Source organism: Acipenser ruthenus, chromosome 7 (genome assembly GCF_902713425.1).
Source record: "Acipenser ruthenus chromosome 7, fAciRut3.2 maternal haplotype, whole genome shotgun sequence".
Lineage (NCBI taxonomy): Eukaryota > Metazoa > Chordata > Actinopteri > Acipenseriformes > Acipenseridae > Acipenser > Acipenser ruthenus.
This window is the reverse complement of record NC_081195.1, coordinates 46844072-46867765: the sequence shown is the minus strand read 5'-3', so window position 1 is coordinate 46867765 and position 23694 is coordinate 46844072. Positions and strand designations below refer to the sequence as shown.

At 36.6% G+C, this 23694-nt stretch overlaps 1 protein-coding gene across 13 annotated transcripts in view; it reads left to right on the top strand.

Annotated features, from left to right (window-relative positions):
* The window catches only part of LOC117415248 (membrane-associated guanylate kinase, WW and PDZ domain-containing protein 2), a 302693-nt gene that overhangs the window by 24538 nt on the left and 254461 nt on the right, over window positions 1–23694 (top strand). The window lies entirely within an intron of this gene.

The following is a 23694-nucleotide window of genomic DNA, read 5'->3' as shown; positions in this document are numbered from 1 at the left end:
ACAGCGAGGAACAGAATCTGTCGTATGATTAAGTTATTGATGGTGTGAAAACAGGCTGAGACCCATCTGCTTGGGAAACTTTCTCAGCTCCTATGATTGCTAAAGAGGTTGCTTCTTCCTGACTTCCTGGCCTGATTCATACATGACTTTTTGTAACTTTTTTGTTTTCATTTAGCAATATGGCTTTATCATGTTCTCTTCTGATGTTGTGAACGTACAGTAGAAGTGTGACGAGATCATGATGAAACATTTTTAAAGGACCTTCCATAATTCTTTTAGCTATTTTAGATCATGAAGAGCAGCATAAGAAAACAATAATTCTGGATTTTCTAAACACTTTCAGAATCTGGACACTGAAAGCATTGATTCTAGAGAATTGGTAGAACACGGTGAAGTCTTTAAAACTGCCTTAACATAATAATATATGTTGTGTTTTTCAGCAGTCTTTGTTTTTTGTGTCTGTTTATTTTTAGAGCTCATTCTCTGGTCGTTTGCTAGTCATTTACTAGTTCCAAAAAATGTCCCACTGCAATTATGATAGTGCTGTATGTCTAAAGTATTGTTCATCAAATACATGTACTGTGCATTTTAATTAGAAAATATGTAATAGTCTATAGGTTTTATTTTTATTTTTTAAGGAGTTGGTATACATCTCTACTCCCTGGTACATTTGGGGAGTTTATCAATGTACCAATAGACATCTGACTTGCACCACGTCAGAGGCAAATATATTTACTTTCCTGTCAAACATATCCTTTTTGTGCTAGGTTCATACATTTGTCATTTATAATTAAAGGCAAAAGCACTGTGTGGTTCTTGATCATGGAAAGCAGAGTTAAATAGAAAGTATGAAACATTTCAGTAGCATTTATTATTCAACTGAAGCTGGGGTTTGTGGCTTGACTGCAAGAGTGGGATTGCTTTTACTGTACAAAATCAATATTATTTTAATTATGCTGTATAATTTGTGACTCGTGTTTCAGCCTGCACTTTCTGTAACTGAGGAAAGCGGGGAATGTTCATGCCCTATTCTAGTGGGATAGTTTTAATCGCACGGCACATATTTAACCTACATACAGTGCTTGGGTTGAGCTAATGTTACAACATTGTATTGAAGGACATTCATTTTGTTTTGTGTGTACAGGTTTGTTTCAGGAAGCACAGTGTACAGCAGGGGTCTCGAACCCTGGTCCTGGAGAGCCTCTATCCAGCAGGTTTTATAGGTGTCTTTACATCATCAGTGGCTAAAGATCTGGAACACCTGTAAATCTTGACTAATTAAGCCAATAATTGGTTCAATTAAGAAATTGAGAGATTGGTTGAAACGAAAACCAACAGCCACAGTAGCTCTCCAGGCCCGGGGTTGGAGACCCCTGATGTATAGTATTTGCATTAATAAGAGGGGACCTCTTTAAAAAATAAAGTTTTTACAATAAGACAATACTAACTGTACAGTAATTGTGGTCATATTCTTGAATTAACATTGTAAAGCAGTAGTGTCAAACAGCATTCCATCTGGGAGAAACTTATTGTGTGGGAGTTAATGACAGAGCCCCCTAGTATAATCTAGCTGTGTTTTCTCAGGTCCTGACTGAGCGCTGGCTCTGCTCTTCACTGTCTATACTTCACCACTGAAGGTCAAAATGGCAAACACCAATGTAGCGCTTTTAGAAGTAAGCCACTGCACCTGCTTATTTCCAGTAGTCCCTAATCGGAGAGAATTATGTACATTTACCTGGGAGAATCATTTAAGAAGTCCTGGGTTTGTATTGATATCTTTGATCTCCCTGTTAACTGACATCTGATCTTAAGGTGAAAGCAAAATGTAATATTTTTATATTTCTGCCCAGATAAAAGGGCAGCAATTTTAATAGACTGCTAAACGATACTTTGGCAAAGATAAATGTCCCTTGCATCCTGAATTTATAAGATGCACGGTCTGACAGCTGAGAATTACATATGGTTTAAATTGGCTGTGGTGATTTTCTCATGTTAAGGCAACTGCAACGGAAAGAAATGTCAACACCTTCCAACCACAGCAGTTAAATTGATTAATAGCGATATAACAGTACATTAATAGAGCATGAAATCCTTACCATGTGGAGACAATTACTGGATGATTTGCTGTAAAGGTACCTGCGTTCACATCATTTATTTAATTCATAATACAAATGTAAGGTAAATGAAATACTGTAAATTTAAAGCAATACTTTTATACTGCCAAATACTTTCATATTCTGCAACCAGTGAGATCTGATAAGCTATTGTTCTATAGGCCTATGCTGTTCTACAAAATCCAGATAGTCTGCTTGCAGATGTGTGGTTCTAATTACATTCCATACAAATTATGATTCCTTGAACCTGTAATATGTATAAATAAATAATACTTTGTGCATTACATTGTAATTCAGTATTTGATTAGCAGATTTCAGTATTTTAAGGCTGCATAAATGCACAGTAACAATGAATTTAACTCTTGTTAGGAGAATGGGATTACCAAGAGAAAAGTTTGTTTAAAAATAGGTAGCTGTCTTGCTTGGTCCTTTGCTGTGTATGTAGAAAGAGTAACTGCTTTCAGTATATTAGTTCACAGTGAGGGTTATCGAAGTTTGGAAAAATCCTTCTCTCTGATTGGTTAGCTTTGTTCTGTCACCCATACATTAATCCCACACAGTGTTTTATTTTATTTTTATTTTTTTTAACAGACACATCACCTTTGATTCAAATTACTCCACCACTAACCTTTCCTAATTCTTTAACATTTAATATCTGTAAGTAACCACTAACTAAAAATGTCAGACCCAGAATCAAATGTTGATCTTCTTAATGGAAAAACATTTTATGAACTGGAGAAAGCACCAATAATTCACATTTCTTTAAAAGAAAAACAGCACAGTGAAATAACGGAACCAGAACCGAATTAACTCGAACTTGACCAAAATGAAAAAAATTAAATTAAAGATTTAAAGATTCCTAAATGGGTTGTGAATATCCTACAAAACTGGCTCCAAGAAAAAAGGTAGACATCTTACATTGAATTTACTTTCTAAGGACGAGTTGTACAGTCTCCTCAGGAAATTATATGCCAGTTCTGTAAGAAAACTTTAAGTCATCAAGCTGGTATTGCTTTTTAAATGACCCACTGTACAGCAGAAAATGGAATTTAGCGAAAAGAAGCATTTAACCATGCTAACACGAAGTGGAAAAGACAAAACAACACACCATTCCCCAATAACACCAGCAGAGCTGGAGAGCTGAAACAAAAAGTTCCCACAAGGCACAAAGCCAGCACTCTTGTACTGAGGCTGTTGCTTTCACCTGTAGCAGCGCCCCTTCTGGTAATAGAGCAGTCAATAGAGTTAATTCAGAGCATGCTTTTTCAAACTGCACAGTAGCTGGCAATGTTCAAGTGAACATTTATTCCAAAAATCACTCATCTATAATTAAAGTTGTATCAGATTTATTCATGTAATTTACTAAGTTTAAATATGTATGTCCGTTAATGGAATAGTAAATTAGCATGTAATAGGTTAATATAATTGCTATACAGAAATGATTTACTTAATTCACATTTTCATAATCAACATTTATTTATTATATTTATGAATAAACAAGGTGTTTATTTATTACAATAAAACAGTTTTAAACAAATTTTTACTTTTCACTGGAACAATTTTCTTGTGTGTAGTGATATTTACTGTTGGACTATACTGTGGTTCATTTAAAAGGTAAATAAATCTAATAATTTTATAATAGCATTAAAGCACTCCAAGGGAGGGATTGACATGATATAACTGCACACTCAAGGGTTAAAGGCACTCCGATTCCCATTATGCCTTGTAGTCCCTTAAGTGTGTGGTTATATCATGTCAACTCATCCCGTTGTGCCTTCATGCTTCATTAAATTGTCATCCAACATCCAGAGTGTCAAGGAATTTAACTGTGTACACTACTCAGCTCTATGTGCCAAAAGAGCAGAAAAGTGTTATTCAAATCACAAGAAAGATCTTTTTTTCTTCTAGAAATGTTATGCTTTCTCTTATAAGAACATAACAAATTCAAGGACGAGGAAGGGCCATTTGGCTCACCTATGCTTGCTTGCTTTGGTGCCAGTGTGATCCGTTAGCACTCGGGAGAGGAAAAACAATAGTATCAAAAGCTGGAGACCTCTGCATTTATGCATAGATGTGCCTTATTTGGACATGGTTTCTGTTATGTTCTTAAACCAGCTATGTTCTTAAACCCGAGGAAGAGGGCTTTACCCTCTGGTAAGGCTCGCCTCATGTCGTTAAATGTCCCGAGCCAAAGGCAAAGGGCATTTAACTTAATGAAAAGGGCCTTACCAGACGATAAAGCCCTCTAATGAAGCTTATATTGCTATTAGAAAATTGATACAAATGGTGTTGTGAAGACTTGCCCATACATTGAGACTGCATGTTCTGCATGCACTGGATTGGTTGGAAGTGTAAGGCAATGCTTTGCTAAGTTATACAGTTGTGGAAATCGATTAGAAACAGTCCCAAAATTCGGGGTACCTTCAAGGGCATCTGGGATTCTTTTAATAAAGGCCAATATATGCAGCGCGTTCATTGTCATTATGCTGTTTGTCCCATCCAGGAATTCATTTTATTAGAACTGAGTCAAGAGAAAGATTCGGGTCAAAAATTCTAACTGCGATTAAAAAGTAAGCAGCGGGTTGTTTGAACCGAGGTAGCTGTGGTAGATCGTACCTGTAGTGCTGATTTAACTGGGCTACAACTGACAGGAATACATTTTGTCTGCGCTGACTTTCAAGTTTGTTTTCTGAAAGCTGTCATTTGTTTTACGTTCTCTTTAGCAGCCTCTGTAGTAAAGTTTCATTTGAATGTGTGATTCTGAAGCTAAATATCGACCGATCGTATTTTCTCCAGTCACATTACAAGATATGCAAATCAATGTACCTCCATCTGCATTTAAAGTTTTTTTGGGAGATTTCTTGGCACGATCCTCAGCCGAAATATACTTTGCTTTTTTTGCTTTGTCGTCTACTTTTTGGTATTTTTACCTCCAATGCTGAAAACTAGATTTTAGCAACCTTTACTGTACAGTACAGGTTACAGAAAAGCCAGTACATTAAAACGTTGTCGTCATGTGAACAGTAAAGAAGAAAGTTAACTGCTTTTGGAGTATTTTTTTTTAATGGTATTTGTCTAAGGACTTTTTTTTTTATTTATTTATTTTCTTTCATTTCCTCTTTTTTGTGTCAATACAAACGCACGCAGTTGCTACTTAGGACTACTTTGCTTTTTATAGTGTGTTCAGTTATTAAAGTTCCTGATTGCGCCACTAAATAAACCTGGTTTCAGCGGGTCTTAACACAGTGCTCAATTGTCTATTTGGGACCCCATTGCGCTGTCATCAGAATCGCTTCAGCGAATATGTTAATGATACCACACCCCGAAATGTATGCCCACCCGTGGCGATGTGGCAGGCGCTCTTCAACCGTGCAAGACATGTCTTCAGAATACCATTTCAGCTCAGTGTTTTTTTTGTTTTTTTTTGCTTCATTTATGCGCCATAGAATTGGGGACAAGCGCCGTTCACTTTGCAGTCGCATTTGTACTGTGATCAGAATACAGCCCTTAGTCTACACATTGACAGCGGGTGTGTTATGTACTAGAACGGGGACCTTCTTTCATCAAACAGAAAAAAGCTGAAATACATTAATACTGTAGTTTTGTATTTTCCATCAGATTTATTTGGAACAGTGGTTAAACAGAGATAACATTTGAAGTCCTTTACCAGAGATTAAGGACCTTGTATTGACCAATCAAGTTAAAGGAAATTTCCAAGCCATTTTCTAATGTCAGTTTGTGCTGTAGGTTTAACGTATGAATGTAGTATTATTTACTACATACATGTATGTACAAGTGTGGTTATTTATGGTAAAAATTGCACTAAATACTAGTGCTCTTTTAGTGTCATGTAACCTACAGTTTCATTTTATGTACAGTATTCAGTAGCTGGCACTGAAAGGCACATTTCCATAGCTTGACTTGTAAAGAATCAATTGTAATGACAGTGAGCTAACAGAAGCATATAATCCTGTATGCAGTGTAATGAGGTAACCAGGGCATATGGATGTGGTGAAATGTGTAATATAGAGGATCAAATTAATCCACAATTTAAATTCATTAGAATGATTATTTACATGACATGTTTGTCCTGTCTTTTGCATCTGTTATACAAAAACTGCTTACCTTGACAGATTAGTAAATTATTAAATATATATATATATATATATATATATATATATATATATATACAAAATTAAGGTAAATAATTTTTCCTTGATTTTGCATTTAATGTATTCCAGACACAATGGCATGCAGTATAAAATATATTTTAAAAAATAACTCTGTATGCACTTTTAGTACTGGTAAAGCATCAGAATCTTGGTGGTTGCCTGGTAACAACATATTTCAGAAAGTGTTTACAGCTAATTGGATAATATTCACCTTCATCTTCATCTGCTAAGAAATAAATAATAGTCACTCAGGGCTCAGTTTACCTGAAAAATGTTAGATGGTATGCAGAAAGCATCTACTGAGATACGTGTCCATATTTGCAGGACATTGTTGACACTGTAAAAAGGGTCCTCTAGTTGCATTGCTATTCATTATATCTATCAATGTGTTTACTAACTATAAAATGAATTTGATCCCAGGGGGTGGGTTATAATTATTGGTTTCAGTTCTGTTTAACTTTCCAAATCTTAGAAAACCTTACAACAGCTACAGTAGATACGTTTCAGTTTGTATTTTTACTATTTACAGAGGCCCTAAACGTGAACACATCAGCTCATTAGCATAGGCATGGTCTCTAGTAAGTATGAGTGCTTAAATACTCAGTCGCAAATGTTGCGTTCAGTGGCCATCAAACACAGATAAACAGAAAGGACAGTAATTGCAAGAGCTTCCTCTCTACGGATACACATGCAGCACTGATAACCAGTAAAACAATGTTTACACTGTTCTGTGGAATGCAGCATCCCTGTCAAAGTGATACCACTGTTTCTAAATGGTTTTGAAACCATTTTCTACCTAAATATTCCAATATAACTAAAATATTTAAGGTGAATACAACATATTTACATGATAGATAACAACTTTAGAAGGCCCAAGTGATTAGTGTCAGCACCAATCGAAAACAATAAGAATGAATTTATAGGAATTTTGCATAAGTATGCTTTTCCATAAGGCTAGAACTAAAGATTTGCAAGGATTTATTACTCATTTTTATCCCAATCTGTCATTTGCTCCAAGGGGATTAAAAAAAAGCCTAAAACAAAAAAATAACTATTTGCATATACTTCCATCTGGGCCATTTAATCAACTAAAAATGAATTATGCTTTTTCTTATATGGGTAAAATCCTAATTGATTTAAAATAAAACTCAAGAATACCCTATGGAATAACATGCACTGGTAATTAAGCAGCTGACTTCAGAGAAACGCATCTCAGTTAACACTGTATGTGCACGGTGTGCTGTGAAAATGAAAACATGACAAAATAACCTCTGGTATGTAAGCCTATTTTTAACAGTTGTGGTAAGTTCTATATTGACTTAAGAATGCGAAACAAATTGGGATTGGGTGGATTTTAATTACATTACATTTATTACAGTATATGTGTGTGCATGCCAAAAATCAGAGGTGTATGCCTACATTGTTTGCGTGGTAAAGGCTTGATTTGGGTCACTGTAGCACATCTGTTGCTTGTCACTATTACAAAATCATGATTAGCTTGCGACCAGTGGTGCTTTCACATGACCACAGAAATTTGCGTAAGGGATTTTCAAATTTGACTTGCATTCTCTAATTTTCATGTCCACCGGTGTTTAAGGTAATGATTGAAAGGAACTATTTTACATGGGCTACATAGCATCAGAAGTAGTGAGAAACATTTCAAGGAAATGTCCTCTTGTGACCACAGCTGCCTATTATCAATTGTATTGTATAATGTATACTGTATAGGAGGTCACAAGAGGATTCTTCTGTGTAGAGAGAAGTAACGAATTCTGCAATTTTATGTAACTATCAGTTGTTCTTTTGTGTTTTTGTATAAATTGTACCAACAGAAGACATTCAAGGACAACAGTGATCACATTGATGGGGATCACAACAATGAACCAGCAAATGCACATGACTGACTATCAGACGTCATTCCTATCAAGTCACCAGGTCTTCCTTGAGAGTCTTCCAATCCATTGTGGTTTAGCTACAGACATGTTTACTTTATTTAAGGATTACTAGTGAGTCATTTACAGCATCTGTTTACTATGCTGCCTTGTTATTTCGTGAATTGGTTTTGTCGCAGATGCTTTGTAAAATTTCAGGAAATGTAGTGTACTGAACTGATTTTTGTACATTTGCTAGCTTACAGTTTTTGTCCTGTATATTTAAGTCAGTTAGGAAAATAACAGTAGATCCCTGTGTCCTCCAAGGTGGTTGTCAAGTCATGCAGTTCATGGATTTGCTATTGGAAAAATGTATGCACTGTTGAGAAATTTAAATCAAATTTTTATAAAATATTTTCACTTGAAATGGAGAGTGGTTATTGACCATATTTTTTTTTTCCCCAATGTGCAATATCAAGTATAGTTATCATCACAAATACTGGTAATGGCCAAGAGAGAAAATGTAGTCTACTCTCAGGGGTGTGCAATTCATATTGCCAGATGCTCGGAAAAACAAGATTTGTGTGAAGGACAAGAAGTTTTACCGTTATACTTTGCCCATCGGACAAGTACTTTTTTTCTTCTTCTGTCACAATGTTCTGTTGCTAGAAAAACTCCCGTAGATTTATAGGGAGTCACGCAAGGTCCTGAAAACTGTAATCCCCCAGGTTGATCCTGCTTCTTCAAAACCGGTGTGAAATCACGTAGCCAACCTGAGTAAAGCATGGCACTGTGAAAGGGGTTTAAGATTAATAGCAAAATAAAATCAAGGTGAGATTAAATTGTGACTTTTTTCCTTGTTAGTAGTTATTACTGTGTTTTTTTTTGCCACTGCTCTCACATGAGGGGTAACTGTATTCAGTTAACTTTCCAGTGACCAGAACCTCTTTATGGACAGATCGCATATCTCAACATGTTGGTAGCAGTGGCTGTAATCCTTTTTATTTTAAGAGATTTGCTCCTTGTTGCTAGTTTGTGGTTCCAAGAGAACACATTGAAGCCTTTTACAAGCAGGGCTCCAGACTGCGACTAAAATAGTCGCCAATGTGACATAAAAATGTTTTCTGCAACAGTATTTTTTATTTTAGGCGCCGTTGGCTCCTAAACCAACATTGACCGTCTCCTTTAAAAAAAAAAAAAAAAAAAAAAAAAACTTTAACACACACAACAAGCAGAACTGTGTTTTTTTTTTTTTTTTCACTCGTTATGCTCATACGTAATACGTAAATATGCCAGCGTCTTTTAACATGCAGTGCATGTGGGATGGTCTGGCCAAATATGAAAGAACACTAAAATGGAAAGATTTTAAAATAAAAGGCTGAGGAATTAAGAAAAACAGAGAACAGGGTAACTTCTCAAGCTGATTTGTTTATATAATGTGTAACCTCCTGTAAACCAAGAGTGGAGTTTAGTATAGACGGAGTATACGTTTTTGAGTTTTGTCAAATAAAAATATCAGATTTTTTCTCAAGTTTGTCTACGGCATCTAGTAGTACTAGCAGTAGTACAAAGTCTGCATCTATGTTAGTTAAAGACTGTTTGTGGTGAGAGACAAGAATTTGTTGATGATGATTCTGTTGTGCGACAGCTTGTAGACAGACGATCTTTAACGTGCCGCAATTTAAGACTCTTTGGCTTGAAGAATTTCCCTGGTTACGTTAAAGTAATGAAAAACAAAACATGTATTGTGAGTTTTGCACTAAAGCAGGGTCAGTTGTTGCAGGGAATAATGATTTTATTTCTGGAACTAATCATTTTAAGAAAGAGTCTGTGAAGAAGCATGGTGGAAGCAGAAAACACATTATTGCAATGAGTATGCCCACCCAGACACCAATAGCCAGATCAATGGTTCGTGCTGCTGAAGTAAATGAAGAAAAAACGTTTAGGGAATTTAAAAATGAAATTCAATACTAACATGATTGCATTGGAAGAAATGCCATTCACTAAATTTAGCTCTCAGATTGTTTTAATGAAGAACAACGGTTTGGAAATATCTAAAACTTATGCTAATGATACTGCATGTGCTGAGTTCATTGCAGTCATTGCAGATTAAATTAAAGGTGATTTGCAGAAAGGGGTTCACAGTGCAAATTCAAATTCCATTCTAATTGACTGTGGAACAGATGTAGCAGGGAGAGAGAGAATGTAATGGTGTACTGTAGGTATGTTTCTGCAGGCTGTGAATCATCTGCTAGGCTTAGCTGAACTAGAGTACAAGTCATGCACAAGGAATCTTAAACACAACCAAGACTTTACTTGGAAATGTTGAAGATTTTTCAGATTGGTGGAGAAACAAACTTAGTTCTTTTGGAGCTGATGGTGCCGGTGTCAATATGGTGAGCACAGGACGGGTTGGTGCTCTCTTGAAAGGTGAGATTGGTCAGCTTGCCCCATAGGCTTGAGCTGGCAATGTTGAGTACTCAAAGATCAGTTTCGATGATTGAGAAAGTATATTACCTTCTGCAATTGGTGTGGAAAGCATACAATTTTAGTCTAAAAAGTAGGCCTGAGTTGAAAGCAATTGGTGATTATTTAGGCTGTATAATTTGGACACCTTCAGCTGTAAAGACGCAGCGCTGGCTGCCTCACATTAATCAGGCACTGACTGTGTTTTTTGGCATTCAGATAATGAGTATGTTGCTACTAGACAGGGACAATATACTGCTGTGCATCACCACGTGGAGCACCTTGCTTCCACTTCTAAGAACACAGACATTACGGGAAGGGCAAAGCATGTTGTAAAGGAAATGGAAAAACTTGAGTTTGTAGGGTTTTGCCATTTTTTGCACAATCTCTTTTCATAGGTGTCACAGCTTAGCCTTACACTCCAGAAGAACAATCTAATTCTTGCCCAGGCAGGGCAGTTAGGCAGGGACAGGGCCACTAGCAGTATATTTTCTAGCATTATGTTTCAGGATATTAAACTGAATGCCCCCCAGACTCCATGATATTTTTAAAAATGACCTAAAGACACAGATTGAAAAAACTATTGAAATCACAGTAAAGGAGTTTGGGTACAGGTTTGGATGGTTAAGCTTTCCACTGAAGAAGGTGTTTCAGGAGGACCCCAAATTATTAGTTTTTCAATTTTCTGCCATGATGCATGGCCTGATAATCTTGCTGACCTTGGTGATGAACAGTTAGAAATCTTACTTAATTGGTATAAAGACATTTTAGTAAAGAATGGTTGCAGTGTTGATGCAGTTCAGTTGAAAACACTAGTCAAAGGTCAGTCTTTGGAAAAATCCTACCTTGGTTTATGGGAGGTCTTGCTAACAAAAGAACCATTTTTCACATATTTAAAAAATATTCTACATTTAGTGGAAATCTGCTTGTTCTTCCAATATCAGCTGCCCACTGTGAATGTGGATTTTTTGCACAAAACAGAATTAAATCCAAGCTGCGCAACTCACTTCATGTGGCTAGTCACGATCTTGTGAGAATATGTGCAGAGGGCTCTTCCCTTGAAATGTTTGACCCAGAGCCTTGTGTTAAGCGTTGGCTTTCCTCTGGTAAAAGGAAACGAAGACCAAACTACACTTCCTGGCCAAGTGGTACGGACATTTTAACTGTTGGCAACATTGATTCAGATTCTCAATAAGAAATGTGTGATTGTTGTACATTTAATTGACTAATGTACAGTAGCTTGTTTGTAATCTGTTTACAGTATTTTTCTCAAAGTTTGTTTTTATGTGTCATAGTTAACTAGTTGGAGTTGATTATCATTCAATAGAATTTGTATGGTCTTGTAAAAAAGATACACATAGTTTAATTTGTTTTGATAAAACATGTAATTTAGGGTAATTGTCAATTAGTTTAAAACATAGTTCTCCAGTTTTTTGTAGTTTTTAAGAGTAGAGTGAGCTTTGTGCATAATGTGTTCATCATGAATGATCTCGTGTGGAACAAGCACTTTATCTTTAGACATGCTCTAAATATATCGTTGAAAACACCTGGGGGGGCTTCACTTTTAGCTTAGAATATAGCAAAACCATCAACACTCTGCATACTCCACATCTGGTAGTGTGTTTTTAGTTTCATTATCACTAGGTAAATGGTTTAGTACCCAGTGTAAAATAAAGACCCAATGTGCTAAGGTTTTTAAGGCTGTCACACTGTGTCCATTTATAGGGTTTGGTCCGCACTAGGTATGGTTCGGTACGTTTGGTGTAAAGTGTAAACAACAAAGTCTGCTTGGGAAATGAACCGAGTTTAGGGGGGGGGGGACTAGATTAGGATTACTAGACATCCCGGGAAAACCGTGATTGTCCCACTTTTTAGCCTTACAAATCTCCACTGGTGTAATTTTACCAGAGATGATGAACATCTGTAATTCAAAAAAGTGTAGTCACGATTTTTGCTTTTATTTATTTATTTATTTATTTATTTATTTATTTATTTGGGGGGGGGGGGGGTGTTGCATTAAGAAAACTCAGATGTTTTTAAAATCTGCCAATTAAAATCAAAGTAGCATAAGACATTTACTGTAACAGAATGGAATGTCACACATGGACACTAGACATAACGATTAAGGACCAAACACTGATTTCTGTAATGCAATACGACATCATATATTGGGTGCTGAAATAAACTGTGTTAATAGCACCGCTCATTTCTAAGTCATTGTAATTTACCCCAAATTTAATTATTATATAAACCATCTGCAATATTTCATTGTATTGCTGCATTATTTAGTTCTTATAATTATAAACTTGTTGGAGGCACCCTCTATTGCTGTGCTGCTTGATGCTGGTAGAAGCAGGTGCATCAGTATCCATTTCTTCTCAATCCGAACTGGCTTGAGCAGCGCAACACTTTGGTGGCAATAAATCCATTCTCGCTTTGAAGACATTTACAAAACCTAACATTGCCAAGGGGAAGTGATCTGAAATGTATTAAATATAGAAAAGGCGAGATCTGCAATCACAACTCACAAGCTAGCATGTTGAGCTGCTGGCTTTTTCTAGTGTTAAATCATCCTTCAACCAATAACATAAGCAGTTCATGAAAGGCTCTATCCTTCTTTGCAAGGTTATTATATTAGTATGTTATTTATTATTGCTTTGAGTTCTCACAATCCTTTGTTGAGTCAGTTTTTCATGATTACCACCATTAACAGGATGCCTATGCATACACATTCCAGCTATTCATTACATTTCCATTAAGACACATTTACATCTATTTGTTAATGGCTTGTCGTGTTGTCTAAGGACTATCTGTATTGATTTTGTGTTTCTAAGGTCTGAGAGCTTCCACTTCAGTTAACTATCAACAATACCGGGTATTTTCATGGCAGTTCCAATTGGTTATCATGAGGGTGTTTCAAGATTACTTCAGCACATAATGCTACTGGTTACCAAGGCAATACCTCAAATTAAAGCCTGTATTCAAAGTTTTATCTACAGCTTTGCAGTCTTGAACAACCATTTTTACAGGTTGATGTATTCATTTTGAGATGCATTGTGCTTTCTTAAAATAAAAAGATACTATGAACCTTTTTTTTTGCTGTGCTACAAAACAGTGTCAGGTGTTAACATATTTATTTTATTTGTTATAAATTATGTGATTCCTGAGCTTAATTTATTGAGGTTTATCATTCAAATTATTGAAAAATAATTCGTATTAGTGTTTCCTTTATGTCAACAATTCAAAAATATTCATAACCAATAAGTTCTGGAGTATACTGTCTAATGATGGCTACAAATATTAAAAACATGCTAGGTACTATATTAAAACAATTGAAATGCATGATTATTAACCCTGAGTATCTTCCAGTTAAGTTAGGAAGTAATAATTGTTCATGCTGAAGTTGAAGTTGTGAATATTTTAGCCCAACAGCAGAAATCTGGTGTTAATTTATACTGACCTTAAGTTTATGATGCTGGATTGTGAAAATGTGAAACCTTACACAAATCGATTAGCTGTACAAGTGGCTTAAATTGTTTCTAATTGAAATGTAATGAGGTTGTTGTTGATGATGATTATTATTATTATTATTATTATTATTGTTATTATTATTATTAACAATATTAACAATTTGTATTATCTGATTTTATTATGTTTTTTACTGTTCAAATGCAAATCAATCAATGTGTAACATATGATATTATTCTCATGTTCTGTACAGTCTCCAAAAATAGTTTAAAAATTAAAGAAATGTTTTTGGATATTCATTACAACAGTACTATATTTATTTTCTTTTCTGCATCAACTAGAATCTTGCCAGCAGAATACAAATCATCTGCTCTTTTGTATTTCCATTGTATAACCTCGAGCAAACCCAGACTGATGTGTTTGCAGGGGCTGCAACAAACATGCGACAGAAGGGAAATGACTTTATTAACCAGTCAGACATTAGATTGGGCAGAAGGAGTCTGAAGTTTTATATTGAGAGATTCCAATGTTTACAGATGTGCACATTTAGGGAATTTGCAAGCCTATTGTCATGAGAAAAAGCTTAATTATGATCATTTTTAAATGCAAATTGTAGCCATATGTGTATAATGAGTTTTGTCAATAGGGTTCTGTTAAGCATAATTAGTTCTTCTGTTAATTTTGAGAAGTTGTACTAATGTGAATACTAACTGCCAAACCACCATCACTGTACAAACTTCAGATTTCCCTGGAAACAGAAGCCTTCAGTAGAATTCTAGTAAACTTTGGACATTTTGGAATTAAGCCATTATTAATGGTGATGGCTGTTCCTTTATCTTCATTGTGGTTATCTAAAACATGGCCTGATCTGTTGCATTTTTGTGCCAAGTTAAAACATATGGCAGCTTTGATATTAATTTATTGGGTTCATATCACACTAATTCACATGCGATTTGGTTTGTATACATTGTTTAACAACTGATGCAGATTTTAATTCAAACCAAGTACTTTTTGAAACATAGATATAACCGCAAGTACAGTTTTTTTTATTATTATTGTTTTGTATGCTTCCACTTGCTAGCTAAAGTAATTTTAAAACTGGGATCATTGTAGATGTTAATCATTATTCTTTATTTGTTGCTCCTTAGTATAAAGTGACAACATTATTAATTTGTTATTTCATTTCTAATTTACAGCAGCTGTTAGGAATTATTTTAAATCATTGCCAGATTATATCTTAAAGTTTAAAAGAAACATGTACAGTATGTTGTGCTTAAATGTTTTAAATTTAATTAACAACATTTCTTTTCTGTGGGTGTCTTGATAAGGGATTACAGATGATATGAGCATGACTAGAATGACAGGTTGATGCTGCGGTACAAAATTGAAATACAGCACATGTACAAAGGTTTGAGTGGCAACATTTTATACTTTTCACATTCTATCTGTTTTGAATGATAATGATTGTTGTGAAGTTCGCCTTGCTTTGTATTTTGATCTATTACTGGTACTTGAATTAGTCCCTCCAGCATTCCACGATTCCGGAAAAAAACACAGAATTTGCTCTCTTTTGCGGAATTTAATTATTTGCAAAAAAATGAAAACTCAAACATTTGCTCACTACTGTCACTGTACATGTCACTAGAGCAGATACATGCTATTTGTATAGTGAGAAGTGTGGCGGGGTTTCAGTGCAAGCTTTAGTTCAGCCATGGAGAGATTCATAAGGCCATCAGTGAGCTCTGGAAACAAATCTAAATTAGCACCGAATACAACGGAAAAAGATAGGGCACACATGCAAAATGCAAGTCCAGTATTTCCAATAACTCGCTGTCATAGCTTCTGTTAAAACACCAGAAGACCGTGACAATGGCCATGGATTGAAGAACAAAATAAGGTAAGATTATTATTATTATTATTATCATCATCATTATTATTTTACAAAAGGATTTCATAGTTTAGTCGCAAGTTCAAAGCAAAGCGTTGTTCTGTTACTGTTGAAATTGTACCGCGGATTTCCGTGTGGACTATTTAATATAGGTTTAATATAGAAGTTGTCAGTTATAACACTTGAATGAATAACCCACTTTGGGCTATTTTTCCTCTCGGGACAACAGCGTCTCCTCCCCCCACTGTCTCTCAGGACGACAGCGGCTCTTCCCCCACTGTCTCTCAGGACGACAGCGTCTCCTCCCCACACTGTCTCTCAGGACGACAGCTTCTCCTCCCCACACTGTCTCTCAGGACGACAGCGTCTCCTCCCCACACTGTCTCTCGGGACGACAGCGTCTCCTCCCCCCACTGTCTCTCGGGACGACAGCGTCTCCTCCCCCGACTGTCTCTCGGGATGACAGCGTCTCCTCCCCCCACTGTCTCTTGGGACGACAGTGGCTCTTCCCCCTCTGGCCCTCGGGACGACAGTGGCTCTTCCCCCTGTGGCCCTCGGGGCGACAGTGGCTCTTCCCCCTCTGGCCCTCTGGAAACAAATCTAAATTAGCACCGAATACAACGGAAAAAGATAGGGCACACATGCAAAATGCAAGTCCAGTATTTCCAATAACTCGCTGTCATAGCTTCTGTTAAAACACCAGAAGACCGTGACAATGGCCATGGATTGAAGAACAAAATAAGGTAAGATTATTATTATTATTATTATCATCATCATTATTATTTTACAAAAGGATTTCATAGTTTAGTCGCAAGTTCAAAGCAAAGCGTTGTTCTGTTACTGTTGAAATTGTACCGCGGATTTCTGTGTGGACTATTTAATATAGGTTTAATATAGAAGTTGTCAGTTATAACACTTGAATGAATAACCCACTTTGGGCTATTTTTCCTCTCGGGACAACAGCGTCTCCTCCCCCCACTGTCTCTCAGGACGACAGCGGCTCTTCCCCCACTGTCTCTCAGGACGACAGCGTCTCCTCCCCACACTGTCTCTCAGGACGACAGCGTCTCCTCCCCACACTGTCTCTCGGGACGACAGCGTCTCCTCCCCCCACTGTCTCTCGGGACGACAGCGTCTCCTCCCCCCACTGTCTCTCGGGACGACAGCGTCTCCTCCCCCGACTGTCTCTCGGGATGACAGCGTCTCCTCCCCCCACTGTCTCTTGGGACGACAGTGGCTCTTCCCCCTCTGGCCCTCGGAACGACAGTGGCTCTTCCCCCTGTGGCCCTCGGGGCGACAGTGGCTCTTCCCCCTCTGGCCCTCGGGACGACAGTGGCTCTTCCCCCTCTGGCCCTCGGGATGGCAGCTCTTCCTTCTCTGGTTCTGGCATTAGCCACTGGCTCCGACATCAGCAGCAGCTCCTCTGCCTCAGAGTTCAGGTATGGACATTCTTGCCATCCGTGCCCAAACTCTTTGCAGAGCCCACACTAGTGTGATGGGAGATCAGGGCAGTCTCTCCACTGCTGACCCTGTTCCCCACAGCAGTCACAATGTGCCCTGTGGACAGACGCTTCAAGCTGCTGGTGCTTCTCTTCCTGTTCTGGCGGCCTCACGTTTGCTTCCGTCTGGTAAGGTACCATGGCTGTTCTTCCCTCAATGAGCAAAAAGCAGTTGTTGCTGTTGGTGTGGCTGTTACTGCAGTATCAACATTTGCTGCTGTTGTAGTTCTGCCTGCTTCTGTTGTCGTCTACAATCTGTGCTACTATTTTTTTCTGTTTTTTTGTTGCAGTTTCCACCTGAGTCACTAGGAGGGCGTTATCCCACTCTGCTACCACATGCGATAAAGTAGTACTAAGTAAAGTGATGCATAATTCCAATTGAAGGAAAAAAAATAGGACAGAACAGAAATCCAGTTAATAACAAGTTAATGGGACCTAAATTAGATGTATTATCAGCCTTGGCAATCACACCTTTATATTCACAGTAAGCTAAATATTTAGGTACAGTGTAATAGTCATAGAGCTCTGGTTCAGCTTGTTATGTTGAATATTAATCGATATTAAATAACATTATGAACTCATATGTCAGACATTTTATTATATTCTGCAAATTATGTCATTTCCGCAGTTGGGCTATTTAGACACCCAGCTGAATAAATTGTCCATTAAAAACAGACTTGCTGTACTCGGTGTCTAATGTCACTTTTGATGGTGAGACTGCAGCTTCTTTACTGGATGTCTGTTATATATAGGCTTGCTACTTTTCAATTTTTATTTTTTTGCCAAATCGAAGAATTTACCAGGGTTTTTTTTTTTCATTCTTTATTTTTCAATTCAAGCAGAGAATGGGTGAAATTGACCTTTGCTTTAAAAAAAAAAAAAAACTTTTTATGCCATTGAGAAACATCTCATTTAGCGAAGCTCCTTTATCATATTCATCATGCAACAAAACATTAGACAGTTGAATAGAACTAACTTGCACTTATTCTTCAGCACAGCTGGAGTCACTGGAAGGTAATGCAGACGGGCCGCTTCGTCCTGCCGCGGAGACGGCGGTGAGGGAATTGTGCACAATACTCATTAAGTGTTTTTGTCTTGTGTCCCCATTTTAAAAATCAAACTAGTAACTGTCACCATATATCTAGCAAAAGCCTACCTACACCTTAACCCACTCATTTCAAAAGTAGGCGCTTTGAATGACAGGCGCTTGAGCTGGCAAATGAAAGTGTACAGGTCTTGATGATTGACAGTCATTTAAAGAGCATTGTGGCGCTGCTTCAGTCAATGAGATCTGTCAGAACAGTGACAGTGAAACTATACTAACAGATCACTGAGATGATTGACAGCGACCCCTAGCCATTCATAGTGGAATGGAGACAGGACAGACAGTAAGTATAAAAACTAAACAAACTGTAGATGATTTTTAAGTTGTTATTTTTGGTACAAAAATAAAACATGGCGAGTGGTTTTACCGACGTTTATCTTATATACATTTATTTCAGTTGAACTCTTATTTTTTTGTGAATTCGACGTTTAACAAGCTTTACTGATTAATATCGAAAAGTATTGTGTAAAAGCTGGTATCTGCTCAATTGCCTGTTCCTCCTCAACTCCAGTTCTTGGTCCAGTTCTTGGTGTATGGAGTGCCCACTAATGGGGACTTGGATGAATCACACAGTACAACTAAAATTCTCTAGGACAGCAGAGCACATTGGTTTAAACCTGAAGCATCACATGTGGGTAAACAGTTAGTTATATGCATAGATTTATAAAGAGGTAGTCCACTGAGAAGCAAAATGTCCCTATTTCTTAAGGATGGGCTGGGGAAATATATTCAGAATTTGACCTATGCTGAAATGTGTCAAGGACGCAAGCGGGCGTTTGTCTGAACGGATACACAGAAATTTGAATATAAGTAGTGTTTGTTTTTTTGCCTCTCCCTACGACCTCTATAGTGACAAAGCTGCTTTCAATTTCTTGTTGACATTCTGTGACTAGAATGATAGTAAACAGCATTGAAATGTAATAAGGGAATCGATTCTTAAAGTCCCTAAGAAGTTTAGTTTCACAGCTATATTGTATTATATTGCTTTTTCTTAGTACAATGCCTTGGTATTCATTTTACATTTTATTTATTTATTTATTTATTTATTTAAGGGAATTCTTTACAGTGAAATTGAGGTTTCTATGACCTTATTTTTTATTATGTTTAAAACTGATTTAAGGTACAAATGGCTTGTTGTGGGTTTACAACTATAGTTTACAGCTATTATCAAACATGTTTTCAAATTACATTACTTTAGCAGTGCCTTGATGCTTCTAGGTGGAAATGTAAAAAGACATTCCACTGGTTATTTAAAAAGAAAGCATTTGTGCCCCCATCCCCACATTCCATTGAATTTATTCAGCATTTCTGCCAATAGTTTATGAAAGTCAGTTTGTTTCTGCTGTCAAATTTTTGCATTCCGTAACTGATATTATGATCTATTTCTTTTTTGCAGACATGTTTGTGAAATATATTAAATGCTTTTGCTATTAACTGGCATAACTGGAATAAAAAACAAGGGAAGTAATGTTAAAACTTTACAATGCATTAGTAAGACCTCATCTAGAATATTGTGTTCAGTTCTGGTTACCTCTAGAAAGAGTGCAAAGAAGAGCGACCAGAATTATCCCAGGTTTAAAAGGCATGTCGTATGCAGACAGCCTAAAAGAATTGAATCTATTCAGTCTTGAACAAAGAATACTATGTGGTGATCTGATTCAAGCATTCAAAATTATTGACAATGTCGACCCAGGGGACTTTTTTGACCTGAAAAAAGAAACAAGGACCAGGGGTCACAAATGGAGATTAGATAAAGAACAGAAAATAGGAGACACTTTTTTACACAGAGAATTGTGAGGGTCTGGAACCAACTCCCATGTAATGTTGTTGAAGCTGACACCCTGGGATCCTTCAAGAACCTGCTTGATAAGATTCTGGGATCAATAAGCTACTAACAACCAAACAAGCAAGATGGGCCGAATGGCCTCCTCTCGTTTGTAAACTTTCTTATGTTCTTATTTTCTTATCTAAGCAGCGATCGATCTAAACTAAGACCACCTTTTAACTCAAGAGAATATGAATCCAGCGTGTGATTTGACTGCCTTTTTTAAAATCATTTAATCATTAAAATAATTTTCTTGCAAATCAGGCACTGTACCGTAAAAATGTTTCCTGCATAAGATTCTATTAAGAACACAAAACACTAAAACAATTTTAGTTAAGTATTTATTTATTTTTTTATTTTTTTAATCAGGGATATTCTTGTTTTTGATCGTTTGAAATCCATCACGTGTCCGGATCAGACTCGATCGCTTTAAAAAACAGCCTTCCGGGTTCGGTCTCTTTTAAAAGCACAGGCATGGGGGCTTCGAATGAGGTCAAAATTACCCGTATAACGAGTTCCTACAGAAAACTAAAATGACCAAAATTCAATGGTTCATTAAGACTTTAAATCTGGGAACATCAATTTAACTGAACTCGCTTTTTGTGTTGAGTTTGAATTAAAAATGAGGAGCTGCCCTTTTTTTTTTTTTTTACATTTATCAGTGAAACAACCATTGTCTCATTCAAGTTAGGGGAGAAAAAAGAAAAGTGATTTCAATTTAGTTTTTGATCAAGCTAGCAGTTACTATGCCCAGCAATTGCCACAATAATCAGACTTTCATTGGCTAACATAATCAGGTGATAATGTGTTTGTGAAGTGACAAGAACCACATTTGAATGTTATTTGATCCTTTTACATCTAAACGTCTGCTGTATCCTAGGATATAGCGTAGGACGGCATAGTACCTAGAAAATATTGAATAATAGACAAAAATTGGGTGTAAATCAGTAAAAACCGATTTCCAGTTAAAAAAATATATAATTTTTTGGTAAAATTCAGAATAAACCGGAAACGCAGAACACTATCTATACATTATATTCCTGAGTAGTTCCACCACTAATGGCCCACAACCTTTTCAATGGTACTGAGAGATGGATTTGGAGTTCAGTGATGCTGTGAATCAACTGCAAGGTTCAAATTAAATCACTGCGGCACTGTAAGAACATGACTTATGAAGTAGTAGGGAAAAGATTTATGGATTTCTGACGTAGGGGAAGAAGGATTGCCAGACTGCTGAAGTTTACCAAGAAAAAAAATTATAGCTTTTACAGTACATATCATAAATTGTTCTTAAACATGTTTTAAAATCACAGTGTTACTCCTGTGCAAAGAATGTAGTCAGTTAATAAGTTGTTAAAGGGATACTTTATATCCAGTTTTGGAATATATCATTTTTGTAGCTGTTAAACATCCTTGTAAGCGTATTTTGTATACTGTAATTCTCTTTTGCAATTTATGCTTGGGTCATTATTTACCAGGTTTCTTAACTAAAGTCCTTTGAATTTCTAAATTGAGGGGAGGGTTTTACATATGGGGAAACTATTGTATAATTTCTTCAACTGTAAGTCGTTATAGAGATTTTCATTGTATAATTTCTTCAACTGTAACTCTGTATAGAGATTTTCCATGTATTAACAAATAATGGGTGGGGGGGGAGGTGATAACAGTTGTATACCATGGTAATTTAAAAAAGAAAATGTAAAAAATGAATTTGGAATCGCCAATTACTTTACATCCGATTTTCTCCCAATTTGTAATGCCCAATTATTCAACCCGGCTCACCGCTGCAACCCCCGCTCTAATTTGGGAGAGACGAATATGAGCACTCGCGTCCTCCGAAATGTATGCCGTCAGCCATCCACTTTTTTTTTTTTTTTTGCACTGCAACCCCCCTGTGAAACCATTACAGAACTACAGCGTCGGAGGACCACGCAGTTCTGAATTGCACACAGGTAGGCCTGCAGGCACCCGGCCAGCCACGGGTCGTTGGTGTGTGGTGAGCCAAGGACTCCCCAGCTGACCTAAACCCTGCATACCTTGGTCATTGATGACAAACCCTTGAAAAATGCAGTCATGATCACTTTAAAATCCATTAGCTAATATTTTTGGAGGAATAACAGACAAAAACTATGCAATTGTCAAACCATCTCACAAAATGTTTTATGCTGTACTGTTATTTTGCAAGAGCTAATAACCACAGCTTTCAATTACATCCTGACATGTACAACATGGGCAGTGGTGCATTTTAATTAATTCATGGTATTGATTAAACACAATACCTTTCAGGGCTAATTCTGACCATGTAAAATCAAATACTAGTTGTTCACAGGTTTGAGAAAAACTGCCATTTGTTGTTACATTGTTTTCGGTTATTTTACTGCCAGGGCTGCAGACAAAAGAAGATTGTTACCATAGGAACCGCTATGTGGAGAAAATTCTAAAATAAGTATATATATTTCTCAGCTGCTTTTAGTCTACTAATAAAATGTACTTGGGGGCGGGGGGGCGGAGGGTTAGTGAAGTATGTGTGTATGCACAAAGGCATTGAAGATGTATGAAGTCATTCAAATTTAATTAATCTGCCAGCAGTAGCATATGTGTCAGGAATGAAAAGCTATTTACCATTAAAATGTTAGAGTTGCCTTTCTTTCAAATTCCACAATGTAAACTAATGGTAAATTTAAATAAAAATGCTGTTTTACAGTGTATGTTATTGATGGGAGAACAGTGAACACGCTGCAAAAACTTCCAAACAGTTAATACGAAGACCAGTATATTGAAATAGAAGAGAAAACAAGTTGTTTAACCTGCAACAATGTTATATTTATACAAACAATTTTAGTCTTCTATTTTGTAACTGATTTATTGTCATTGTAATACATTGTGAAAAATACAAGATGACACCTATACAACTTTCAAGTCGATGCTCATTTAACGCTTTTGTAAGCTTGTCGTACAGGAACAGTCCTCTGCTTTTATTGTTTAGTTATTGGGTTTTGTACGTTTTTGATGCTGCCGTTTTAAAGGGGAACTTCTCTTGTGCTAACCTGCTAGTTTACAGGTTTGGCTCTTGTGCATTATTGTAAGAGGTGAGCATGGGGATGTTCAAAATATGTAAAATAATGACTGTCTTGCTAATATGTATATATCCAAGCATTTCAATCTGTTGCTTCTGAATGTTAACATTTTAATATTTTTTTGTTATTTAAATTTAAATGCACAAAAGTGCAAAGTAACCTATACAACATGCGTGGCAATAGATAGTAGTGACTGGTAAGGCAATTAG